Genomic DNA, 23,877 nt, shown 5'->3' on the forward strand with positions numbered 1-23,877 from the left:
GCAACAAGGCTTAGAAGCATATGTAATCTCTCCCTCTCACTTTTAAGGCCATCCCCTTCATCTATAAAAGGGGATGCGCTCTCTCCCAACATGGAAGTGATTCTAGATTCATTAGATTGATCAAGTTCACTAGTTCACAACCACAGAACTGCTAGGTTCGAATCTCAAGCACACGCTTGAACACTTAGCCCATAGCGGAGCTCCCATCACTCTCGGCCCTTCCAACCGGACCTCTCGTACACCCCATCTTTCTCCTTCTCGTTTGTAACCCCACTGTAAACTTCGAGCACCTGGGCTCAGGAATAAAGTCATCGACCGACTCAAACTAGACATAGGGCACATTGCCTGAACCAGTATAAATCCTATGTCATTGAGTGCTAGGCCACCTCCGATCACAATGTATGACAAAACTACAAATATTTACTTGTTGGTCACTTTTTGCACCGACATGACCCCTTGGGGGTATAGCTATGAGATTTGGTGGGTCAAAAAAGGTCTTTCCTGATTCCGACCCCTATGAGGGTCTGTCGTTCTACGACTGCGCGTTTGGTCTCCTTGTGAGTCCAACTTTCCTCAAGCCCCCACCCGTAGCTGGGGTTCGGTTGAGGGTCGACTCATCTTTGTGATCATTTTCCCTCGAGTGTTTTTTCTGATAAAAATAGAAAGGCTGTGCCATGCCATGATTTTCCTCTATGGACCAATTATGGTGCTTGGTGAGCTGTTAATGGGCTAGTCTGAGTTGGGCCCTGGCATCCTGTTCACGGAGGTCCAGCTTGGGTCAGCTGGTGATCGACTCTAGATTCTTAGTGGTCAATCCATATAGTTCTCAGGTCTGTTCGACCGGTCCCGAGAGCTCTCTACCTTTCTTCAAGGAAAAACCATGGATCATATCTGGCGAGGATGCCCGTGGTGCTCGTGTGTCTAGGTAGTGGTCGCTAGCGGGCCCATCCCTTCCCACCCCTCACTCTTAGGGTGTTCTAGAGTGGTCATCAACCCATCGGTTGGCCAACCTTTGAACTCCTAGGCCTGAATGGGCCGTAGGAGCGTTTTCAGCTCTGTATCCCTCCTTACCTATGACGGTTCTCAACTTATCGATCGAGCGAATCGTTATCCGACATGTCCTTTGAGGGCACGGCTAGAGATTGTGTGCGCACAATCTTTGGAGGGAGGTGTCATGTCATGGCGCAGTGGGTGCTTGAATCTTGGAGGACGGTTTGCCTTCTCACCTTGCTCCGCCTTATAAATAGCGGCCTTCCCCTTGATGTCTCTACACTCCAAAACCACAACCTTACCTTCCATGTTTCTCTGCCATTGCCATTTTAGATCTGCCATGCTTGCTAGTCCACCTCCAGAGCCCTAGTTCCATAGCCTCAACTCCTCCACTATTGTTGAGCTCACATCCATCTGCCTCCACCTCTAATGGATCCATGGTGTCGTTCCAACATCACCTCCTAGCATATGGAGGGCCTCGTCCGTCGCGGTCTTGAGCTTGTAGGTGCCTGGTCAGAGCACTTCCACGATGACGTACGTTCCCTCCCATGGTGGAGAAAGCTTGTGGCGGTTCTTGTTGCTCTAGACAAGGTGGAGCACCAGGTCCCCGACGTTGAAGGCCCGACCCCACACTCGATGGCTATGGTACCAGTGCAACGCTTGTTGGTACTTGGCCGAGCGAAGGAGGGTGACGTCGCGTGTTTCATCTAGCTAGTCCATGGCATCCTCGAGAGACGCCTCAGCTCCCTGTTCGTCATACGCCCTAACCCTCGGTGCTCCATAATCGAGGTCGGTCAGGAGGATAGCCTCGGAACCATAGACCATGAAGAATGGTGTGTAGCCAGTGGCCTAGCTGGGGGTCGTCCTCAGGCTCCAGAGTACCACAGGAAGCTCCATGACCCATCGTCCACCAAACTTGTTCAACCCATTGAAGATTCTAGGCTTAAGGCCGTGTAGGACCATGCCATTTGCACGCTTGATCTGCCCATTCGTGTGGGGGTGTGCCACAGCGGCCCAATCGATGTAGATGTGGTATTCATCGTAGAATCGGAGGAACTTCTTTCCAGTGAACTGTGTGCCGTTATTCGTGATGATGGAGTTCAGGACCCCAAAGTGATGGATGATGTCAAGGAAGAACAGCACGACTTGCTCGGACTTGATTGTGGAGATCGGTCGAGCCTCTATCCACTTTGTAAACTTGTCTATGGTGACAAGCAAGTGCGTATTGCCCCCGGGCGTCCTCTTGAGAGGTCTAACCAGATCGAGCCATCAGACCATGAATGGCCATGTGATGGGGATCATTTGGAGTACTTGGGCCAGTAGGTGGGTCTGCCGAGTGTAGTATTGACACCCTTCATAGGTGCGCACACTCTGTTTAGCATTGGCTACTGCGGTCGGCCAGTAGAAGCCCTGTCGGAATGCATTTTCGACCAGGGTCCTAGGCATGGCATGGTGCCCGTAGAGCCCACCTAGATATCACTCAGCAACCGCTTTCCTTGTTCGATGGGGATACATCGCTGCAGAATCCTAGTGTGGCTTCGCCTATAGAGCTCGCCCTCAATAAGGACAAAGGACTTGGCACGATGCGCGAGCTGCTGAGCCTCCATTTTGTCCGTCGGCAGTGCCTCATGGAGGAGGTAGTCATGGTAAGGCGTCCTCCAGTCGCTCAGAGGGTCGAGCTTTGTCGCTAGATCCTCGTCAATCTCCATGACTTCGGGGTCGGATGGAGTTGACGACCGGTTAGCCCCCAAGCCTAGGGTAGGCGGCGCGTCACTGGTCTATTTTGGGTCCTTGTAGCAGACCAAGGGATTATACTGATCGCTGGCAAAGATGCCTATTAGCACCGGCCCTCAGCCAAATGCCGCTTTCGCCAGCACGTCGGCCGCCTCGTTGAGATGCCTCTGGATGTGATTGAGCTGAAGACCGTCAAACTTGTCCTCTAGCTGGTGGACTTCTTGGCAATATGCAGCCATCTTGGCATTGTGGTAGCTTGATTCCTTCATGACTTGGTCGATGACCAGCTAGGAGTCACCCCAGACGTCAAGCCATCAGATACCCAGCTCGATGGTGATGTGTAGGCCATTGATGAGTGCCTCATACTTGGCCACATTATTGGAGGAGGGGAAATGGATGCGAACCATGTAGCTCATGCGTACCCCAAGGGGCGAAACGAAGACCAGCCCTGCACCGACGCCTTTCTTCATTAGCGATCCATCGAAGTACATCATCCAGTACTCTTAGTCGATGGCTGCTGGCGACATTTGGATCTTGATCCATTCTGCAACAAAATCAGCCAACACTTGGGACTTGATGGCCATTCAGGGGGCATATGAAATGACTTGACCCATCAGCTCGAGTGCCCACTTGGCGATTCTTCCTATGGCATCCCTATTTTGGACGACCTCGCCAAGAGGGAAGAACATCACTACCGTCACTGTATGTGACTCAAAGTAGTGATGCAACTTCCTCTTAGCGATGAGGACGACGTATAGGAGCTTTTAGATTTGAGGGTAGTGGGACTTAGAATCGCACAACACCTCGCTAATGAAGTACACGAGATGTTGTACTTTGAAGATGTGTCCCTCTTCTTCTTGCTCTACCACCAAGGCAGCGCTGACCACTTGTGTGGTGGCCGTGATGTAGAGCAGAAGTGGTTCCCCATCGGTTGGGGGGACTAGGATCGGGGCCTTTGTCAAAAGCTGCTTGACCATGTCAAGTGCCTCCTAGGCCTCGGGTGTCCATTCAAAATGGTCGACCTTCTTTAGGAGCCAATAGAGGGGGAGATCTCGTTCGCTGAGGCACGAGATAAAGCGACTGAGCGTAGCAAGGCATCCTATAACTCATTGTACCCCTTTTTGTTCTGAATCAGGCCCATCCTTATGATGGCCGAGATCTTCTCTGGGTTGGCTTCGATGCCACGCTCGAAAACGATAAAACCCAACAGCATACCCCTTGGGACCCCGAAAACACACTTCTTGGGGTTGAGCTTGATGTCGTTTGCTCCGAGTTTCATGAAGGTCTGCTCTAGGTTGGCTATGACCTGGTCAGGCCATTTGGATTTGACCACAATGTCATCCACATAGGCCTCAATGGTTCACCCGATGAGGTCCCCAAAACACTTGAGCATACAACACTGGTACATAGCCCCCGTGTTTTTTAGATCAAACGGCATTATGATGTAGCAGAATAATCCAAATGGGGTGATAAAAGATGTCATGAGCCGGTCAGACTCTTTCATCGTGATTTGATGGTACTTGGAGTACGCATCAAGGAAGCAAAGGGTTTCACACCCTAAGGTAAAGTCGACTACTTGGTCTATGCATGGTAAAGGAAACGGATCCTTTGGACTCTCAGCCCTTCTGATCGAAGTCCGATCGGACCTCTTGTACCCCCCCCATCTTTCTCCTTCTCGTTTGTAACCCCACTGCAAACTTCGAGCACCTGGGCTCAGAAATAAAGTCACCGACTGACTCAAACTGGACGTAGGGCACATTGCTTGAACCAGTATAAATCTTGTGTCATTGAGTGCTAGGCCCCCTACGATCAGAACGTATGGCAAAACTACAAATATTTACTTGTTGGTCACTTTCTGCACTGACAGTTGGCGCCCACCATGGGGCAGACGTTGTATGTTCAACACTTTTTGGTCATCGAATGGCCCACTTTTCCACCACCTTCGCCATGGCGAGTTCAGGCGATACGACTCATTTTGGCTCACTCGAGTTTCTCGCTCTCCCACCGGTTGGGATGTGGGTTCCACCCATCTTAGAGCCATCTTAGGCCTTCCTCTTCGGAAGCTTGGACTTCATCGTCGACTGGCTTGGCGTACTACACCTCCATGAGGAGGCACTCATTTCGGCACCTGCCGGAGGGGCTCCCTCCATCGGCTTTGGAACTCACGATGACTTCAACGATGAGGCACCTACGCTTCATTCCAAGCAAACTCTCTACTCATACCCCATTATAAATAATACACATGCTATTATTTACTTACTATTCTTTATCTTCCGCCGATTATCCAGAGGGACCCCATTGTCCCTACTGCGATTGCCGCACGACCGGTTCCCCTACGGCCTTGCATCTCTTGTGGACGCATATGCCTGGGGCCTCCAAAGGTTGCCGGCGGCGCCCCCTCTCACATCCAAATTTGTGGGGATGATGAGCTCATGGATGATGATGTTGAGAGTGACGGCTCCAGCATCGGCGATGTGGCACCTAGCCACCGTCCGTCCTGGGAGTGCACCATGGTGGATGCTCCGGGATAGCCACCGGTGGTAGTGAAGTCCTTGTAGACTCACACCCCTCTAGACCCTCGTGTGCAGACCCCCACGCTCTCATAGGAGCATGGCAAGGAACTACAACAACAGTGGCTGCACTAGCCACTGACTACGCCAGCACGCTCAGCGCACCACACTGCGCCCCGTGCGCATAAACCGGCGAACGGCGCCCGTTGAGTCCAACGCAACACCATGGATAGGGGGAACGATCCCCCACAGTTTGTTCGGGTCAATCAGAACATCACCGCTATGGCAATGCTTCTGTGTGGCCTTCTCGAGCCGAACGACCCTCAAGAACAGGCGATCCACCGAAACCTCCGGGCACTAGTGGAGACCGCCACCGTTCAGCAAGCGAAGAGCTCCATATCGCGACACCAACTCGTGGCCTCACTCCCCACTAGGGGAATGGGGATGTAGTAGATGAGTCGCTCCACCCGCTCACCGCTACAACCACCAAGCACGACACAAGAGGCTGCATCGGTGCCTTGTCTTGACTTGACGGCCGCTCCGCACTGACTGCCTGTACACGAGCGGCTCGAGCCAAACTGAGACGCTCATAGCAGTGACTGGAGTCCCAGCCCGGATGGCCTGAGACCACGGGCCTTTGACCAACGCATCCAGCGAGCGCCGCTCCTGCAGTGCTCCAATGGAGGCCGAGGCAAAGGCAAGGCCAAGTGCTAAGATTAGGACAAAGGCCCCTCCACGCAGAGGGGGAAAAAGAATAGAAAGGATTGCCGCCGACCGGCCAACTCTACGTTGGTCGCCACGACTGATCACGCGGGCAAACAGTCCTAGTAGGACCTTCCGGCCCACTTTCACGAGCTCATGGAGAGCCCGTGCACCAACCATGCCTACCCCATCAAACACCTCTACAAGGACTGCGAGCTCCTCAAGCGCCTTCTACGACAGGCCGGTGGGCCAAAAGAAGAAGAAGGCGAAGAAGCAGCAGCCAAGAAAGGGGGCATAGTGGACAAGGATCCAGACGACTAAAGGTTGAAATGATCCGACCAGACGCCTACCGCCTGAAGGCTGACAACAATGACATTCTCTGACTCTAGGGCCTTTCACACCAAATCTAGGGCGCTCTGCTCTGACACCAAGGCGCTCTACTCTGACTCAAGGGTCTCTAGGGATTTTTGGAGCACCGCCTTAGTGTCCGCTAGGGATTTCTACAACCCCACCTCGGTCTCCACCTAGCGAGCCTTTACTGCCTCAAGCCCCGCTCAGTGGCGGTCGCCCGCTCCGCTGCACGCTGCTCCTCCGCCCGCACCACGGTCACCTTGGCCACCTGGTCCTAGGACTCATGATAGGCAGACTCTAGCCAACGCTCAAGCTGAGCCACCCAGGCATGCTCCATCTAGAGGAAGCGGGACTTGCGAGATGACACATACTTCAGACCCTATGAAGACAAAAGGCAAGCATGCTGAGGCAACCAACAAGAGACTTAGAGGTCAAGGACAAATACGAGAAAACTCACCTCCGTGGCGAGCTGTAGGTCGACCTTGACTAACTGCTGGGCAGACTTAACCTGCTCCTGGGTGTTCTCGAGCTTCACCGATAGGTTTGCGAGTTCGGACTCCATGGTAAGTCCTTTTCCCCAAGGATGTCCCAGAGCTGACACTCCTGGGAATCCCAAAGGATGAACCACACCTTTGCTAGGTCCTTAGGGCAGGACCACTCCAGGTCACCCTTCGGCAGCCCGCCAAAGGGCCTAGCCTCTTACTGAACCACTGCCAGCTCCCGTGACAACACCAGTAGCTCCACCATGTCATCCGCCTTGTTGTCAAATGGGATCTCCACCACCTCAGTTGCGTGGGCCGCCGCCGAGCGTTCTGACTCTATCTCGGCCATGTCTCCCCCTAGCACCTTTAGCTCTGACCATGAGGGTGAGCCATGCAGCCCTCCACCCGGCGAGGCAGGGAGCTCAGTCTCCCTCTCCTCTTTCACCATAGCTAGTGGAGGAGGGGCCATGAGAATTACCTCCGATGCGACCTCTACCGTCACCACCGGGATCACCGCCAATGCCACCGCCGCCGCTGCCACCATACTAGCAACTGACCCCAAGGGCACCACCCCCGGAAGGGAAGGGTTCGCCACAACCACCCTATTCCCCCCGCCGCTCGCCATGATGTGCTGCAGGGTGGGCCTCCAAACCTCCCGCACGGGTGTTGGGGCGATGCTCAACCCTGTCATCACCCAACCACTGACAAAAAAGTACAGGTAAGTCATACTCCAAAAAGACTCAACAACAAAAGATCAAAAAGAAACAAAGAAAAACATACCGGGAGGTAAGCGACGCGACTCTAAAGCCGAGACCCGATGTCGACGGGCCAGCAGGGCAAGGACCGCTCCTAGGCTGCGACCCGTGCCCCCTCACTTCAGTCGGGGGCGTAGTCGTCCTAACCGGCTCCTGCCCAGCCTGTGGGTCACCACGACCCTCGGCTCAGGACGCCTTGGCCAGAGTAGCAGACAGGGGATCCTCCGACTATGAGTCGTGCGCTGGCACCAGTCCCGACGATGCACGAGTGCAAGCCCGCTACTCGGACCACCCAGCTTGCTCGGTTGTTTTCGCGGCAGGCAGGGATGAGACCGGCGATGCCACTAAGGGGCGAGGTGACCACGTCTGCTTTGCCTCCTATTCGCCAATGGTGTCCATGCTCGCCGCATGCTTCCTCAGCACGGGAACCACCATGCGCCTCTCTGCCTCCTGCTCATCACCAGCGAACATCGTCGTAGGGTCACGATGCTCTGCCGAGGTCACTACGACCTCCTGACTTTCCTCCTCCTTGGAGAAAACCATGTCATCCACATCTGTGGGATCCCCCAACTCGAGCTCAGACTCAACGTCACTCTTATTTTCCCTAGCCTTCACGCGCTGAGCAATCTCCTTCTCCTTCTTATACTTCCGATGAGCCACCTTAGCTTTCTCCTTCTTCCTGGCATCCACCTCCTCTTTCTAGGTGGCCTGCCATGCCATGCCCTCCGACCCCTTCGAAAGGTGCGGCCAGGACCTATAAGCATCAAGCCCCTACGCAACAGGCAACTCAAGATAAAAAAAAGTAGGAAGGCAAAGGGGGAAAAGAACACGAAGTAAAGAAAGAGGAGCATACTAGTTTGGACATCACCGAAGCATTGAGAGGTATGGCTTTCCCTCGACCTTCTCTTTGGACTTCAGCTACAGCACCCGGTCGAGGCGACTCCAAACCTCATCATCCAACAGTTCCTCCGGTGACACACGATCAGGGCCTGATGGGCCGCCATACCTCCACATCGGTCGTGACCTCTCCGCCAATGGAGTAACCCAGTGGTGGTAGAGGGTGTGGAACACCCGCACCCCATCAAGGCCGCGCCGCACGAGCTTCCGGAGCTCCTCCTCGATGATCTCCACCTTCTTCTTCTCTTGGCGGGAACAACCCCACGACCAACTATCCTGCTTCTCCGGCCTTCCATCGGTGAACGCTAGGAATGGCGCCTCTGCCCGATTCCTGATATAAACCACTCTCCGTGCCACCCTCAGTTGGAGTCATAGGGGATGTACGTGGGATACAAGCCTCCCGCGCTCGGTTTCCTCTGCAGGGCGAAACCCCCCACCGACGTGACCTTAGGTGGATTCCCCACCGGCAAAGCTCGCCTAGAGAACAGCCGCTGGAAGAAATCCGCGTGCGGCTCCATCCCAAGGAAGACCTCGCAGACGGTGACAAAGCCGGCGATGTGCAGCACCTCCATTGGATTGAGGTGTTGCAACTCTAGACCCCACTCATTGAGGAGTCCGCACACCAACCAATGCACGGGGTATCCTAACCCACACTCATGGAAGGCAAGAAAGGAAACCACCTCACCAGGCCGAGGTTGCGGAAACTCCTCCCTCCTAGGAGCCCTCTAGTGCGCCACCTCCTTCGGCGACAGAAACCCCTACACGGCGAAGGCCTTCAACACCGACTCTCTCATAGTGGATGACCTCCAGTCCGACATCTCGCTCTAGGTTCATGAAAGGATTTGTGAGTTTTTCTCTCTCCCTCGCTCTCTCCCTTTTCTTTCCTAGGAACTGCCGTGGCTCTCAAAGACACTCTCGACAAGAAAGAAAATGATAGAAGGCGGCAGATGGGGAACAGGCGGAGGAATGGGGCAAAAACCTTCTCCCTTCTCCTACTTAAGGAAAAGGGCGCAACAGTTGGGGAAGGCATGCCGATCGGGCAAGTCAAAACGACAGAGCAAAAAATTCTCTGTCTTTCCCATTTAATGCAGATGAGATGCGCCCTGACCGATGAGACACACCCTGACCAATGGAACAGCGCCTGATCAGACGGGACGTGGCCTGGGTATGGCCAACCACTACTGCATGCCAACCACTACCGCATGCCGGGCACAAGAACCAAAGTGCCACCGCACACAGGTAGCTCTCCGCATCCCTAGGCGGGACTTAGAAAAGACCCAAAATAGGGTCTCTGCCAGGGGAGACCATTGGGCTTCCTAAATCAATCGAACGGCTCAGAAAAACACCAAGAGACAGGTAAGGAGCAAAGGGACGTCTGAAAGCTCTAGTTTGGTTTTGGTTAATTAATGAAACCCTAAGTGCTAACCTAGTTGATCAAAGTGATTATGAGATAGGTAGCACTACTCCAAGTGATGAAGCAATGGCGAAGATCATGACAATGGTGATGGCATGGTGATGATCAAATGCTTGAACTTAAAAAGAAGAAAGAGAAAAAACAAAAGGCTCAAGGCAAAGGTATAAATAGTATGAGCCATTTTGTTTCGGTGATCAAAACACTTAGCGAGTGTGATCACATTTAGGTTAGATAGCCATACTATTAAGAGGAGTGAAACTTGTATTGAAATGCAGTTATCAAAGTGCCACTAGATGCTCTAACTCATTGCATATGCATTTAGGATCTAGTGGAGTGCTAACACCCTTCAAAGTATTTTGTGAAAGTATGCTAACACATGTGCACAAGGTGATATACTTGGTGGTTGGCATATTTGAGCAAGGGTTAGAAACTTCACCGGCAGAGTTGAAGGGTCGAGATGGCGGACTAGAGGGGGGGTGAATAGTCTTTTCTAAAATTAATCGCGTCGGCTAACCGAAACAAGTGCGGAATTATAACTATCGGTCTAGCCAAGACTACACCCCTTTATCTATTTTCTCTAGCACCTTCCAAAGATACTAATCAAGCAACAAAGGTGCCGGGCTAGCTAGAGCTCACCTAACCAATGCTAGGAGCAAGGTCACACAAACCTATGCCTCTAGTACTTTAAGCAACAAGAGAGCTCCTACACATGCTAGTAAGTAAAAGCACAAAGCTAACTAAGCTCACTAGCAATGCTCAATAACAAGGCAACCAATGCCTAATTAGAGAGCGCAAATAATTAGCTACACAAACTAAGCAATGTGACTAACAAGGTTACTAAAACCAAATTAGCCACGCAAGGGAGCTACTTCTATGCTACACAAGCAAGAAGGTAATTAGCAAGCTACAGAAGCAGTCTAATTACAAGAGCAACTACAAAAGCTTAATATGTAAAAAAGTAATTGCAAGCTTGTGTAATGGGGATGCAAACCAATGGAAAGAATAAGGTTGACACGATGATTTTTCTCCCGAGGTTCACATGTTTGCCAACACGCTAGTCCCCGTTGTGTCGACCGCTCACTTGGTGGTTCGGCGGCTAATTAGCATCACCCGCTAAGCCCGCACGCCGGGCGCCGCAAGAACCTACCCCTTGAGTGAGGGTAGCTCAATGACACGCTTTACTAGAGTTGCTCTTCGTGGCTCCCGCGGGGCGAGCACAATACCCCTCACAAGCACTTCTCCGGAGCGCCGCACAAGCTTCTTGCGGGCTTCCACGGAGACCACCACCAAGTCGTCTAGGAGGTGGCAACCTCCAAGAGTAACAAGCACCATCAGCTTGCAACTCGATCACCTAGTGCCACTCGATGCAACCTCAAGATGCAATCGCACTAGAATCGCTCACTCACATAATCGAATGATCACTATCAAGTATGTGTAAGATGGAGGGATCCCAAGCACTCTCAAGCATGGACACAAAGTCCCCCAAGGTGCTCCACACCAGCCATGGCTGAAGACCACTTCTATTTATAGCCCCAAGGGCTAAACTAGCCGTTACCCCTTCACTGGGCAAAAATCGGGCCGACCGGACGCTCCGGTCGTGTTGACCGAACGCTGGACCCCAGTGTCCGGTCGCTTGCAGACGACCACGTGTCCTGATTCCAACAGTCACTTGACCTGACCGGACGCAGCAGCTTCAACTGACCGGACGCTGAACCCCCAGCGTCCGGTCATTTCCAGTAAGGTACCGACCTCGACCGGACGCGTCCGGTCACACTTGATCGGACGCAGCCCAGCGTCCGGTCACACTCTAGCTTCTGTGTCACCGTACGTCAGCCTGACCGGACGTAGCCTACCAGCGTCCGATGCTTTCAGACCCAGCGTCCGGTCAGTTGACCGACGCCAGCGTCTTCGCGATCAACTCGTTTTCACTTCTAACTTCTTCACCCTTGCTCCAATGTGCCAACCATAAGAATTTGCATCCGATGTAATAGAAAATAGGTATTCCATTTTCCCGAAAGCGCCGACTGCTAATTACCTTTGTAAATGTGCACCACCATGTCACCCCTACAAACACCACCTTTGTAAATAGGGAGAGAGGGACCCAAACCCATCTCACCCCTGCAAACACCACCTCCTTTGTAAATGTGCCAACACCACCAAGTGTACACCACCATGTGTATGAGTGTTAGCATTTTCACAATCATTTTCCAAACGATGTTAGCCACTCAACTTGCCACACCACTCGATCCTAGCGACGATGCAAAGTTAGATCACTCGAGTGGCACTAGATGACCGATACGCAAACAAGTTTGTCCCTCTTGATAGTACGGCCATCTATCCTAAACCCGATCATAAACTTCTCTACATACCTATGACCGGTGAAATGAAATGCCCTAGGTTATACCTTTGCCTTGCGCATTCCATTCCATCTCCTCCAATGTCGATGCAACACATGCACCAACACGATCAACAATGATATGATCCACTTCATATCATCACATGATCATATTGGTTCATTGATCTTGACTTTACTTGCTCTTCACCGTTGCCATCGTCCATCGGCGCCAAGTCTTGCTCAAGCTTCACCGCCATGCGGTCCATCACTCCAAAGCCTTCGACTTGCCCTTCACGCTTGCAACCGGTCCATCAAGCCAAGTCTTGTCTTGATCTTCTCCACTTTAATCACCTGACTCAATGTCATGTCTCATGTGCATTTAAGCTCCTTCATCATCACATGTGTGAGCTTTGCAACATCTCAAAGCCATTTTCACCTTCATGGCATATGTTGCTCACACACATGTACATGTGGACTAATCACATGTGTATCTCACATAAACACAATTAGTCCACCTAAGTTGTCACTCAATTACCAAAACCAAACAAGGACCTTTCAGGAGTGTCCGCCCGTAGTGTGCGGATAGTCCGACGGTGCCACCCCCGCCTTATACAGAAAAGATAGGGGTTCACAAAGTGATCGGACGCTGGTGGCGCAGTGACCGGACGCTGGGGTCATGAGTCTGGTCAGTAGCAGCAGTGCGCACACGTCTCGGTCTTGTGACCGGACACTGGCGCGAAGAGTGACCGGACGTTGGTAGGGTGCGTCTGGTCAGTGCTGATGTACGCTGACGTGAGGCACACAGAGGAAACATTGAGTGACCGGATGCTGGGTGTGTCCGGTTGAGTAGGACCGGACGCGTCCGATCGTGAAATTTCATGTTTGGAACCTTACTGGAAATGACCAGACGCTGGGGTCCTACGTCCGGTCACTTTCTAACTGACGCGTCCGGTCATCACTTGATCGTTGAAATCGGGCGATCGACGTTTGAAGCCGATGACATGTGGCAAGCATCGGGCGACCGGACGCTGGGGTCCTGCGTCCGGTCGAACTGACCGGAGCATCCGGTCACCCCGAGTTGTGCCCAGTGAAGGGGCACAACGACTCTATTTTGTGGGGGCTTCTATTTAAGCCCTATGGCCGGCTCAAGCTCACTCTCTTGGACATTTGCATTGACATAGCAACCTTGTGAGCTTAGCCAAAGCCCTCCCACTCATCTCTATCATTGTTTCATCATCATTATGAGATATGGAGAGAATCCAAGTGTATTGCTTGAGTGATTGCATCTAGTGGCACTTGGCATTCGTGTTTCACTGTGGGATTCACTTGTTACTCTTGGTGGTTGTCGCCACCTAGACGGCTTGGAGCAGTGAGGATCGTTGAGCGGAGGTTGATGATTGTCTCCGGCTCTCGTGGTGATTGTGAGGGGTCTTGTGCCTTCCCCGGTGGAGAGCCGAAAGGTAACTCTGGTGGATTGCTCGTGTCATTGAGTTACCTCACTTGTGGGTATGTTCTTACGGTGTCCGATTGTGTGGACGAGGTTCGTGCAACACCTCTTAGCCGCCGAACCACCAAGTGTTGGTTGATACAACGGGGACTAGCGTGCCGGCAAGAACGTGAACTTCGGGAGAAAAATTGGTTGTCTCTTGCCCTTTGGTATTCTCCCGGTGATTGATTTAGTATCCATCTAGGTTTAGTTTTGGCGTGCGTGAAGAGTTACTGGTTACTGCAACTATACTAGACGAGAGGGTTTAAAAAAACACAGTCTAGAGATAAGAGAGACTGAGGCAGCACACAAATTGAGTGTGAGGCGTGATAGCAGATAGCCTAGCCCCATGCTTGCTAGCGTGACGGTATTGTGAGCGGAAAAAGTCTACATCATCTTCTGAGGTTTGAAGAGGTGTCTACTTAACCCCCAAAATATAAAACCAGGTATTGAACGCATTAAAGTTTGCAAAACCAGTCAGCTAACCCCGTGGGTGGTTTTGCTAGGTGGTTTTGTATATGTGGCACTCCTAGCTGGCTGCCTTTGCTGACGTGGTGTCCAGGCTATCAGCTCGCACTACTGCTGCTCCACGCACACCGCCGCTGACCGCGCGCACGCGCTGCTATGATTCTTGGCTTCCCAACTCCTCTCCCTCCATCGCCTGCGATTCCTCTGTGAAGGCCAGATATGGGACGAGAAGAAGCACCTCTAAATAATGGATGGCCTCAGAGCCGACAACAATGACTTCAGTGGCGGTGACGATAAAGCCAGGATGGAGCTGCAAGGTGGACAAGTTGCGCTGGGGCAGGGCGTGGCTGGTAGAGCTACGTAGGGGCAGGGACGAGGGATCCTGTCGGCGCTGGAGCAGGTAGGTGGGGAAGATGTGGAGCGCGAGCTATGGCCATGGTGGATCTGAGGAACTCCAGGAGCACAAACGCGAACGGGTCAGTCCTCGGAGGTGATGTCAAGGAACGACGACAGGTAGCGACCACGGAGTAGCGGGAGGCCCGGGAGCCGCACCTCAGTGCGGGTCCTCGGATGTCGTGGCGGCTGCTAGGACCGACGATGATCGTCGAGCCCTGGATCAACTCCAGTGGCCTCATGAAGTAACTGCGACACAACTAAAAACTTACAACGGGATTATAGAAAACTTTACATGACTCAAAGTAAAACTTCTAACAGCGGCCACGAATTTGGGTCCAGCGGGGACTGACCGAAGGCTACGAATTTCCAAAATTCGTTGACGATAGGGCGCAGCTGGCTCTCGCTGTGGCCTATGGGTTTGTTAGCTAGGCAACTTCCATAGGTACCCACCGGTGCAAGGAATTGAATTAGGAGGCTTCGACTTGGCTGAATTTGATAGGCGAAGGGAGCTCTATTTTTGGAGTCAAGGTGTGGCGCTGCGAGGAGGCGGCAGGCTCTCGCCTGCAACAACATTTACCTTGGACGAAACTCATCGAAGCTAGGCCTAGGATGTAGAGAGGCTCAAGATGAAGCTACGGTTGCGACAAATTTGGGGATGGTGCAGTGGAGCTCACGAATTTTGGCCGTTGGCGGCTGCTGCTCTCCATGGAAGTGACGAACAGAGAGAGCAGGCAGGATGAGTGAGCGAGAGATGGAGAGCTTGAGAGATCTTCGGGATTCCAATTCGAGTGGCATGCCGAGCCCGGGTTTAAAACCAGCGCACGACACGGTCGGGTCCATTAGCGCGCAACAGGCGGCGGCGGCGTCAGTCTCACGGACATGCTCAAGGTCGGGTCCGTTACTTTGAGTCATGTAAAGTTTTCTGCAATCCTGTTGAAACTTTTTAGTCGTGTCGCAGTTAGTTTGTGAGGTCGTCGAGTTGATCCAGGGCTTGGCTCGGCGATCATCGCCGATCCTAGAAGCCGCCGCGGCGTCCGGGGTCCCGCGCGCCAAGGTGTGGCTCCCAGACCTCCTGTCGCTCCGCGTCTGCTACCTGCCGCCGTTCCTCGCCGTCACCCCCACGTGGCTCCGACCACAAGCCTCTGCCCCGGTTGCGCCCAGTAGCGACTCCGCCTGCATGCCCCTCCCCCGCCGCCCTCCATGGCCGACACCCCAGCTCCGTCCGGTGCCGCCCCTCGTTCCATCCGACGAACAAGCATCTGACGAGCGGGCCCAACGGCCAGCGTGTCCAACACATCCCGTCTGGACCGCCACACAAGCAAAATCGCCTGGCAAAATCACTCTGGGAGGTTAATTGATCGATTTTGCAAACTTTAATGTATTAATACCTGGTTTTATATTTTGGGTTAAGTAGACACTCCTCCGAACTTAGGCGGTGACGAAGACTTTTTCGGGTTGTGCCCAGTCCCCACCAGACCGAACGTGGTCTCGGGTCTTTCCAATCCAACAGGTGTCTCCCTTCTCCAGTCAATTCCCAGCCTCGGCCTCCGCCCCCGCCCCCGCCCCCGCCCCCGCCCTCTCCTACGGCATCCGCTTCCGCTCCCGCCCGGAGGCTGCATCAAACCCTACCTCTCCGGACCTCCCGGCCGGCCGCGAGATGCGACGCCTGTCCGGCCCCTAATCCTCCTCCACGCTGCTGCCCCTCGCCCGCCCGCCGGCATGGGCCGCTACGGGCCCTTCCCTACCGCCGCCGGGGATGGCGGGGGTTGCCTGCCCCTGCCGATTGTAGCGGCTGAGGGCGCGCTGGCTGTCCTGGACGGCGCCATTGCGACCGCGGCCTTCGTGCAGGTGGGCTGATTCGATCTGATTTCACGTGTTTTCGTTCCCCTTGAAATTAATGTCGGAGCTACGTAATAGAGGAATGATGTGGATGTGTTGGATGGTGGATTGGGATAAGCAGTGGATGACTGGATGAGCACGTGGCATCTATGCCCGTTTCCTGATAATTTTGCTTGTTTCAGTAAGAGGCTTTGTTCATCTAGAGATTCCGACATGATACTTGCCCACCAGAGTTTTGCTCTGGTGTTACTGGATGTGGGAGCTTTTTTCTGTTGAAATGTGTACCATTCTGCACACATTCTGCACACACCGTACCCAGCATTACTCTATGTATCAATGCATGTATAGTGATTGCTATTTTTGACCAGTTGCCATGCACACCAACTTAAATTGTTTATTTAATATCTTCCTCTCAAATAAGTTACTGATGATCACTTTGTTTGTAACATGCAGCTAGCAAGGATTCACAGGCACAACCAGCTACAAGGATGGACTCGGCAAAAGGTATCCAAAGTTTCTGAGTGCTGGGTGTGTTTGCATCTCAGGCAATGTGTAGCCTAGCCTTGCCTAGCAAAGACATGCATTTGGTATTGGTTGAAGACTAGCTAGCCTACATCGGCAAGAAACGGCTTGCTCAGCCAGGCGAACCGAATTGGTTCTCCATCGTCTACAAATGAGCCGTTATATGAAAGATCGTGTGCTTTGGCATGCTGCAGCTCTAAGCAACCAAACAAGAATCCTTGCTTTTGGAGGCTTTTTCCAATATGAGCTAGTTTGACCTGGCCTAGCTAGGCAAGACATGCCAATGCAGAGCTTGAACAACATCATAAGGCGGGCCATCAATGAATTAGGGGGCCACTAATGATGCATGAATCTTAGATTATTGTATCTTCAATAAGAAAATTTAAGAACCTATGGGTGGCCATGGCCCAAGTTAGTCTTATCTATCCTTCGCCCCTGCACCAATGATCTAAACATACCCATTGTTTCCCTATCTGCCCATCTTTCTGGTATGTTGTTTTAGGCTGCAGTTGTACCGAATAATGTCTCTATCAACACAGATAGGTTCTTATTTGTCCCTTGAACTTCGAATGTGGCTTAGGTAAATCATTTGATGTTATTAACTTTGAAATCAAATTTCCATTAGCCTCTTTTATCCCATAGCAAGAGGTTTAGTTTCATCTAAGTCCAACTGTTCTCTGCATTATGGAGACTAAAGTTTGGAAATGTTAACCAAAAGGTATTTTAGGTATAGTAACGCTGACCTATAAGCATGTCACAGTTAAAGCATAATGATGTGAATATCACATTATCGCTTTATGCTATCATCTGACAGTAACATTGTATAGTTCAAGTCTGCTTTGAAATCCACAACCAAAAAGTTTCTTGCAGTATGGCATATTTACATCAATACTTGGGTCGTAGTTAAATTATTATAAATCATGCTAAATCAGTTCTTGGCATTTGTTTCCCTTTGACCTATGAGTTCGGCTGCCATATCCTTAAATGATATATGCCTAATCTCTTGCAGATATTCCATTTAATGATTGGCCTATCAAACATAGGTGAGACACACATTAGTCTGATAAACTCTTTTGTTTCTCTCATCTTTTGTACCTAAGGTTTCTTTATTGTTTGCCTTTGTTAGTACACTGGGAATTTCTGCGTACTCATATTTAGTGATTGTCTTTCTTTGGTTAATTACTATTCAAGTTTTGGTTAATGCCGTTCAATTACTAGGCTAGGCTAACAAGTTACAATAGAAGTACCCTTTTTTTTAAATGGAATGTAACTGCTACAACATTCAGGAAATATGTGCATAAGAACATAGCTATGTAGAACCTAGTATGGAATGTATGCTAATTTCCACTTTTTTTTTTTTGCCTTTCTCATGTATCTTGCAGCTTTTTTATATGTTTCTTTAAGTAGGTGTGGTACATGCAAAATAACCTGATTGTCGATGACTCTCAATCAACATTGAATTGTATTTTAACTGACTTTTAACTTCTTAGACAAACACAGTTTATTTTAGACATCCTACTACTTGCAGTCACTGAGTGTCCTTGAGTAGAGTTGTCACAGTTTCTAGTTCCCACAGAGCGTTTTCAGTAACAAATTTTCAATATGAAGTACCCATAGTAGATCTAGAAATGAAGCAGAACAAATACAAACACTTCCCCCCTTTTTATCTTATGCCAGTGTTCCTTGCATATTTTCATGTATACCATCACCACTACTAACTCAAGTAATTTTGTTTTTTCCTGTGATAGTGTTCCTAGTGTATTTCGTGTCTACCATCATTGCTACTTGTCAGAGATGGATTTGCTGGGTACATGGATGTGGATTTGTTCTCATGGGTATGTTGTCCAGAGAGTATGGATTTACATTTACTATAGCTCTTTCATTGTTCTCTTCTGTTACAAGTCATTTTCTTGTCCATTATTCCCTGACCATGTCTAAGAATTATCCTTTCTCATTATTGTGCAGCTAGTCCACAGATATTGCTTCTTGCTTCTTTCCTGTTGCTACTGTCATTCTGGTAATTTGCTGAACATTTATTTTAGTATCTAGTATGCATGATTAATTGATATGCGTGTAGCTTTGTTAAGATTTAAGGTGCAAATCATAAAGATGACCTTTGGGGTCCCAGTGCATGCGTAATTGTGCTCTATGTTTGATGTGTCTCTTCGAAAGGTGGAGGCGTAGGACATAAACAAAGAAAAAATGCTCATGATCAGTCGAAAGAGCTAGACTGTTGTAATATGTACCACTTTAATCGTCGATTCCCTGTTCCCTCCTAGTTGCCCCTGTCTAGTCAATATCTTTTATTGCTGAAGCTTACCCTATGTGCTTTCCAGCTGAACCATCTGAAAGAAAAACAAAACAAAACAGTGTACCTCCAAGGTGTGCTGCGTTCGTCCTGGACACCTAGGCGACACCTTTGAAACAGAGGCTGCTATGCTTGTAATATAGCTCAGAGCCTCAGACCCTTTTAGGTTTTCCTTGCTTTCTCTCAATGGTCAAAACTTTGCTATGATGGGTTGGTTATCAATTTTGGGGTTTTCTCTTGAGTCGTAAATGCCTTTTTATTTAGCTAATTAGCTTTATATTTCTCAAAATCATGATCTTACAGGGTTGACCTGTGTCATCAGACAAATGATGAAGACGAAGAAGATGGAAGGAGTCAGAGTCACCATGAAGCTTTACTAGACAGAACTAAAGTGAAATCCTGGCATTCCGTCCTGTTAATATCTGTCAGAGGTGTTGCCCAGGAATACAGCTTGGAAAGCAGGCAAAAATTTGTGATTTTGGCAAGTTCCCCCCCATCATTATGAGTTACTGATTGCATAATCATGGTCTTCTCAGATCTACCTTTTACTTGGTTCTCTACTTATTTATGCATTACGCCTTAGTTTCATGGAGAAAATTTTGTTGTGTCGTCTTTAATCATTTGGTGCTTCTAGATTTACCAAAGCTAATTCTTAGCTATACATTTTTCCCTGCAGGTGCTTGTACTGTCATTTGTTGTTATGTTCGCCTTTGCAATCCTCATATGGGTTGGCAGAGGAGAAAATCCTATTGATTCTTCTCTACTGAAAAGGGTACAAAGAATTTAACCACATCACATTGTGCTGGGTTTATATCAGATATCTTTAGTCAACGTTCATATTGTTGTACTGCATAGAAGAAAAAAAAGCTATGTATCTAAAGAGCCAAAACGTCTTGTAATTTGGAACGGAGGGGGGTATTTCTTGTTCTATTGCCTATCTGCCCATGCATTCGCACACCTCTGTTCATGTTGCGTCTTGATTTTCTGCTTTTTAGTCAACTCAAGAATTGTTAGTGTATGCATCTCAGAAGAATTTTGAAACTTTTCTGTATCATTACTTCATGGGCAAATATCTATTGTGGAGCCCAAACTGCACCTTTATGCTGTTGTCTGCACATTGTATCATGACATTTTCGGCCAAATTTCTTTGGACTTCTGGATGGCATTTTATTAAATTAAGAAGGCACAGAGCAAAATTTCATATTTTCTTTTCAAATTAATGCATTGATAAACCTACGCACTTCTGGGGAATGCAGGCAATAATGAGAGATTCTTCAGAATAAAACTGAGAATGCCTAAATGTTCTTTGTAATATTTATCATGCATTCATGCTATAAGCCTATAACTATGGGATCTCTATTCAACACTGTTCTCTATATTTTCTGGGAAATGAATGTTGACTTGTGTATCTTATCTTTGTCAAGTATACACACATTTTTGCTATGCACTTGTTTATAACTTTACAATTGTCACTGAATTCAAGTAATGATTTTCCATTAACTTTTTTGTTTGCAAATTTATTGCTTTACAGATGTCAACCAACATTTTATTTTGCAGGTTTATTTGGATGTATTTTCAGTAGTAGTTATTGTTCTTGGTGGTGCTCTGGCATGTTACGGTAAGCATTCAATATTGTTGATGTGTATGGTATGCCATTATTATCATATTATGTCCTATATGTTAGTCGGGAATTTTAAATATTATACACCTTCTAATTGTATGCACTCCCTTGTTGTGAACGGAAGTTGCATTCCACTTATTCATCTGTGTTAGCCTAGTAGATTTAAGTTTTACTCTAGTTGCAAATGCTTGTTTGTTTCTATCTTATTCCTTTGGCAAAATTACGAAATTATCTGCCATTCATCCACCACTAGCCACAGTTGCATTGCACTCATGCACATCATTAATTTGAGAGTGAAGCTTCAGTATTATAACTTTTATTTTGCTCAGATTTTCTTTTTGGTCCTACGGTCATGTAGGTGCAGTGTTATTCTCGAAGATGAGCAAAGTTCGTTCTGAAACTGTGTCCACTGAGAAGTGGAAGGTATATCTGGCCCAGAACCATTCTTATTGTGGCTCGCATTTTGTACTTTTGAATTTTGATAAAAATACAGCATTTTGTTCTGGGTCTCATTTTTTACATATGAGTATTGTTTAAAAATGTTTAAACTTAGAATTTTCTTGTGAAAGTTTGAACCTAGATTTCAATCAGTCTTTCGTGAATAGTTATAACTTAAAAAGCATGCATTGCTGAAGGAATTCTATTCTGTATGATCTCTGCAACGGGGAAAGCATTATGCCGATTGATTTCCCTTGAAGAAAAAAACATATATGTGTTGAAGCGTCTTTGCTATTTATTGGCAGGAGCTCATGAAAAACGTACAGATATAATATTATGAAAACATGAATGCTCATGCTACTCTATTCAAATTGACAATCCTTTTGTACAGGTTGCCAGTTTAGCTGCTGTCTCACTGATTTGTTTCTCGTCTTCTGCTATACTTGCACTTGTGACCAATGTTCCAGTAAGTTCATTTTTTACAATATAGTCAATGTAAATCCATGAGTTCTTAGTCCATTTTTAAGTGACTTACAATTTTCCATATTTTTTGTTGCAGGTGCTTTTGTATTGGCTACTCGACCCGATGTGGACATCATCAACAATGCTGTTATTTTGTTTATATATTACTTCATAGGTCTCTTTATTTTCCTTTATGCCTAGAAATAGCACACCTGTTGTCTCATCTACATTCTTTTACTAATGCAATTTGTGTTTCCATTGCCATTTATACTCAAAAGTGGGTGTTTTTGGTATTAAGCGTTGTTTTCTATGCATTTTGCCATCAGGCATATGTGCATATGCTTCTAGTCCAGATGGTGTGTGCCTTTTTTCCTTGCATCCATATTCCCAGTCCCACCTGCAAGCATTCATGTGATTTGGTGTTGGCACTAGTTTTCTGTAAGGACATTACAATTCACTTTCCTTTGTGTGTCTGGGTTTATGTGAATATCTGTCCATGTCTTAGCAGCTTATTGCCAGGCTGTAGTTTTACGAAGCAAATGACATGCTGCTTGGTCTGTAGGTGCAAATTATTGTTGTGAATAGATCTAGAAAATTTGTACTCGGTGCACTTGCGCGGCATGTCGAAGTGCAATGAAGAATGCTTTTAAATGAAGAGTAGAAAGTAGAAACCATGGTGTATGTTAGCTTGTTTACCTGCTTATTTCTCACAGATGGGTTTAACACAAGTGCACATTAAAGATCTAGACTAGACTACCTCTTGAGTTTTCTCTGTTCTAATTGTGCTGATTTACTGGATCATTGGTGTATATTGATTGTAGGCTCATCAGTGCCATCAGGATTTGTTCTATGGATCATGAGAGAGATGCCTCATCGGCAGGTACTTGAAATTCCCACAGAATCGAGGGTGGTTACTTTGTTCAGGGAAAGACCATCAACTACGCAGGATCCACAGTGGAGGACAGCTGTCACATCCTCAAACAAGGTACTCCAGCTCAAGTGAACTTATCAATTCTAGGGTTGAATATGCTCCTCAAGCACTGATGGCACTGCATCAGGATCTGCTAGATATATAAAAATCTCTCTATGTAGGCCCTCAAGTCAAGCCCAATTTAACCTGAAGACAAACCATCTACAGTGATACTTTTTATTCTGCTTGTGTGCTGGGACTTACCAAACGTCAGGGTCGCACTGGCATCTGCTGGCATTGTGATAACTGTTGGGTAAAAGATGAATCTGTAATTCCTACTTGAAGGCAACATTGGATAGGTGACGGAATTAGTTGTGGCTGTACCATACTTCTAAGCTCTCGGCCAAAGGGTGCACGTTATGAGCTGATGCATTAGAACTGAGGTTGGCGTAATGTTTGAAGAATTAACAAATGTAAATATCTTTGGCAGTTAGTGTCCCCTTTTAGATTTACCATACTCTTCCCTTTCGTTACATGTACCTTGTTTTATTTAGTGCTTCATCTAATTTACCATAGAAGGGCCATGTGTTCAACAGACCTTAATTACCTGCAGACACACTGAGTCACTGAGAAATTGTAACATAATCCTTTTTTATATAATGAAAACTGTAACATACTCTGACTAGCTGTAAAATGGGCGAATCCTGCTGCTTTGTGTTATGTATTTTTACTTCCTCCACTCCTCAGCAGTCAGAAGAGACCCCCTTCATATATGAAAATACGTAGGTCAGTATTGTTAGTTTGTTACCCCCTTCACATTGAGAATACGTAGATCAGTATTGTTACATACGATGAGAAGCTATTTAGCAGTTCATATTTGGACCATCCATTTCAAATTATAAGGTGTTTTGGCTCTTTTAGATTCATGTCTTTTCCTGTACACTTAGATATATACTGTGTCTAGACGTATAGTAAAAAAAAATGTATCTAAAGAGCAAAAACGTATTATAGTTTTGAATATAGGGAGTACGGAAATTATTTAGGACTCCCTTTGAACCCGCCGCGTGACTTGATGTTCACAGCGTCTCTTGCTGTCCTACGGCATTCAACGTCCCGCGACTTGCAGTCCCGCGACATTGACTCGGTGTCGTGTGGCGTCACTCGGCGCAGTGGTGCTCTGCAGCTGGTCGTAGCTCTTGGTGTCCTGCCGTGGTCCACGCGACGCTTGGTGTTCCCACAGGGCCTGTAGCACTAATT

The 23,877-nt window shown here is 48.6% G+C and overlaps 1 pseudogene; it reads left to right on the top strand.

Moving 5' to 3' along the window:
* Positions 1-16,050: 16,050 nt before the first annotated feature.
* LOC136453238 (tobamovirus multiplication protein 1-like) lies at positions 16,051-23,304 on the top strand (annotated as a pseudogene).
* Positions 23,305-23,877: the final 573 nt, after the last annotated feature.

This window comes from Miscanthus floridulus, chromosome 5, assembly GCF_019320115.1.
Source record: "Miscanthus floridulus cultivar M001 chromosome 5, ASM1932011v1, whole genome shotgun sequence".
Classification (NCBI taxonomy): Eukaryota; Viridiplantae; Streptophyta; class Magnoliopsida; order Poales; family Poaceae; genus Miscanthus; species Miscanthus floridulus.